This window comes from Triticum aestivum, chromosome 3A (genome assembly GCF_018294505.1).
Source record: "Triticum aestivum cultivar Chinese Spring chromosome 3A, IWGSC CS RefSeq v2.1, whole genome shotgun sequence".
Classification (NCBI taxonomy): Eukaryota; Viridiplantae; Streptophyta; class Magnoliopsida; order Poales; family Poaceae; genus Triticum; species Triticum aestivum.
In genome coordinates, this window is record NC_057800.1 from 191,169,065 (window position 1) to 191,173,604 (window position 4,540).

Consider the following 4,540-nt stretch of genomic DNA (forward strand, 5'->3'; position numbering starts at 1 on the left):
TTGGATGGACATCGTACAGTCACTGCAGCTAGAATCGTTTATATTGACTAAGTTGACAAAGCCCTTGGTACGTTAACTTAGTAGGCCCATAGGTCAGCTTCCGAAACGGTGCGCCCCAGATGTCAGGGGGAGGAATCATTTTTTGGGCGGGTGAAGCTAGAATATCCGAGATTGAAGAAGAAGCACGGCATCCGTTGGATGGACATCCAACGGCCGCTGCTGCTAGAACCGTGAGTTGACTATAAGTTGACAAAGCCTTGCATACACGTCAACTCTGTTTTTTTAGGGGACGCGTCAACTTAGTAAGGCTAGAAGTGTGTGGCAGAGAACTTATAGCCCATTTGAGATTTGTAAGAATGTGTAGCCCATTTTTGAATTCTAATGGAATTTACTACAACCCATTTACAGTTTGTTAAAAGTACAGCCCATTTCAACCAATCGTTCAAAACAGAATTCAATAAAATTTCCCACATTTTGATGGGATCCAAAATATTTTTATCCCGAAATTTCTTGTTAGATTAAATAAAATTTCAATATAAATTTATATTACGTAAAAATCCAACGAAACATTGCGCTCGCAACAATTAATGAAATTAAAAATTTCAATATCCAAAAATAATATTTTATAAAGTAATCACGTGTTTGGTGCATTTTTTATAGTTACTGCCTAGTCTTTATAATTACATCCCATTTATTATTTCTTAAAGCCCATTTTCTTGTTAAGCCTAATGCATCCCTCCTAGGAAAGATTTGCAGCCCAGCGGGGCGGAGAATAACAACTTGACCTTGCCTGGGTATTCCTAAAAAAAGTATAGCTGGGCTACCCATTCTCAACTTGAAAAAAATTAATATCTGGGCTGGATATTTGGCCTGGGCTAGACGGGCCACAGCCCGCCCAGTTAATACCTGCAGCGATGTTTTCGTTGTTGTTAAGAGGAGAAAAATTAATATCTGGGCTAAAGATCGAAAAACTCTGCAGTGCTCACACCTCAAAAACACAAATACTGCTCGAGCTGCTTGGTCCTAGCTGTCGGCCGCTTCTTATGCAATTCTCTCGTTTATTGACTAGTACTACATAGGTTGACAATGGTGTGGGACCATGATGTCAGGAAACCAGGGGGAAGCAAAATAAATAACTCCAGCGAGCGCTTCCACCTCTGCTTCATTGTCTCCCGTGGAAACCCCTTTCCTCCCTTTTTTTTGCTCGGGCAAGGACCAATGCATGCAGCACGTCCATGCGGTTATTAGGCAAGAAATAAAAGCGCTTTGCATGCTATGAATTACGATGGCCTGCATGGGTAGCTAATAAGGCATCCTCTTAACTGTTGTGATTAAATGTTGTGTTTAGAAGAGAGAAATATTCTTCTTTTCCACCAATCTGCTTGCACCTAGGTCATGATGCACCTTCTAATATGACTTATTCACCTAGATGGAGGGAGTATAGTTATATATATATATATATATATATAATAAGGAGGCACTTGCGTACGTGAGGCTATGGACCTGGTGGGTCCCCATTGTCATCCTCTCCAAGTAAAGTCATCTCCTCGCCCGCGCGCGCTTTCCGCCCAAAACAGTCAGCGCTGCCCGCCCCGCTTCCCGGTGCCGGCGATTGCTCCACCTTCAAACGACACAAGTGCCGTCTGTCCGTCCATCTATCACCCACATTAATGATACGTGGTTCCCGAGGCGGCTACTCCGGCGCCACACGTCCGTCCCTCCGCCCGCCCACCATTGCTATATAAACTGCTGCGCCGGCCATAGTCGCAGTCATCCGCATCTGTTCCCTTTCTCCTGTCCGCACCACTACTGCCCACCATGGCTTCCACGCGCTCCAGCGCTCTTCGGGACGGGCGGACGACGGACCACAAGGTGATGGCAGCCATTGCTGCCAACCGGCTGGCCGGCAGGCAGCCGGAGGACGACGACGCCCCAATGGAGAACATGGTAGTCGACGATCCGGTGCCAACCCCCTCCTCCGAGCCATCCTCGCCGGTGCATTGCACCATGACCATCGGCGAGGCACGTGCCCAATATATGGACAGTGTGAGGCAGATGCGTCAGGAGCAGTTCTGGGAGGTGCAGGCCGACGCCACCTACAACCACCATCTCCTCCAGGAGCACCTGCAGGCGGAGGAGCAGATCACCGCAGAGCGGGCGGAGCAGGAGGCGCTGCTCGACTCGTACCGCTCCACTCGCAAGGGCCGCCTCGAGCGCTGGCAGGACCGCATGCGGGTGGTGGAGGTTGCGGCCGCCTACAAAGAGGCTAGCAAAGAGGGCGATGAAGCGGGCGAGACGCTGTTTAGCGAGACCGGGGATGAGGCAGAGGACAATGTCGACTCAGACGAGTCCCCGCTCCGCTGGCGTCGACGAGGCACCTGCAGTTAAGTCACTGAAGCTTCTGTTCGGCTCAGCGGGACACAGGTGGGTAGCTTCGGTTAATTAATTATACCTCCAGCGCACCCCTTTTTAGTTGAAGAATGTATGAAATGTAATGAAATCTGGCATGTTTATATGAAATCCGACCGTGTATGAATGAATTTATTTCGATTAGTTCGAATTCCTGTATCACTGGCATTGGATGAACATGCAAAACAATATGTACTAGCATTATTCCCAGGGTGATCACCTCATTTGCAGCAGTTTCACATGTACTCCCTCCGGTCCTTTCTAGTCTGCATACAAGTTTTGCCTGCAGTCAAAGTGTCTCTACTTTGACCAATCTTATACAAAAAAGTATGCACTTTCACAATGTGCGAAGTAAAAAGGAACAGAAGGAGTACAAAGAGTTTGAGCAGGTTTTTAGCGTTTCTGTACATTGCAATCAAACACACAGGCCTGACAATTCATAGAGAACATTCAAAACAATCGATGATTATGCATCTCAGCGACTCACATGTCACATGCAATATTTACTTCACAACTAAAGAATAAAGAAAAAATTGATCGACGATGCTGACAGCAAGGGCGTCCCATTTGAAAATATCAAACGCATGTCTTCCTAAAATAAATGAGCAAAATTTGACAAGGTTGTCCCATTCCAAAATATCAAATGCCTACGATTGTGGAATGGGCAGGGTTTGCCATCAGTTCGGGCATTGACATGGCACCTCGTGCTAAATAAACCAGCTGTTCTTTTTGTGCAGTTCCACCAAAATCAACCAAATTCGCGCGTAGCTTGTATGATTTCGCCCTTATATGTTGCAATGCCTTGAACTTATCGGCACCTCCTTTCTTGAGGTGGAAATGAATGATTCGATGTATTCATGAACATTTTGTGCACTTCCCATTGAAATCAAGCTGAGCACCCCTGTTTGCACAAATACAAAAAAGTGATTAGTATAGAGCAAACTGTACTGTGAATTGACAGTTTCAACAGGCACATACATGGTCCATGTAGAGCACACTTTTAGAAAAATGGAACTCACCAGAAAGAATCCTAGAACAACATTATACTCGCGCATCACAGCAAAAAAATGGAGATTTTGTCAGTCCTTCTAAGCTGAAGTTAGTTTGGTCTTGTGGGGAGTAAGGTAACCATCCTTCAATTGCTCCTTCTGATGATAAGATAGACAGGGCTTCTTCATCCTGGCATAATCGGAACTAGTCACTTCACGTACTCCATATTCTTCTTCAGAGGAAGATGATCATGTTGTGCAAAGACAAGAGGACTACTAAATGCTAGCATCACCGTTAGCTCGAAAAAAAGGAAAGGAAATATTTAAAATAGCACAGATGAAGCACTTCTCAAGGACAATACCACTTTTTCATGACAGCATCTAAACAGTAGCACAACACCAATAGAGATGACAAAGCTCAATCATATGGATGAAATCAGTGGGCGAGTACCAACCTTTGTCAGGAGGCTTATTGTGAAGAACATACAGATGAAGCAATTCTAGAGAACCATCTGTTGCAATCTACGGTGGTGGACATGTTTACTATATACTCCTCGATTAGTTTAATGTTTCCAACATCTTCTTATGCAGTTCCACTAAAATATATGGTATCTTCAAAGAAGATCCCTGTTTGCATAAGTAGAGATAATTACATATTACATTAAGAGTGGCATCAAATCAGTGGCAAAACAATTGCTCGTTCCAGCCATAGCAATAAATTAAGATGCAAAACTATATCATTACTTGTGCCATCACAGTTCCAGTGCTTCATTACAGCACCAAGAGTTGATTTTTGTTTTTCTTCCCCTTGTTCTTCCCCATCATCACTTGGTTCAATAACAAACAAGCTTCGCCTTCAATGTAAGATTTGGCACGTCAATTAGGGAGCACAAGTATAGTACTAAACTTAATTTTCTAATGAAAGTGGCAAAATACAGGCCAGCAGTTGTGAAATATCCTTATCTTACCTCAATGGGATATTACGGTGCACATACAGATTGGAAGTCTTGTCTCCATTTGTGTAGTTCACTAAAATCAAGCAACATTATTGTACAAGTAGCACAACATATGAATGCACACTGCAGAATCATGTGAAATAAGGCTAGTACTAACCTCTCATGATGCGGAATTCAAACAACTCA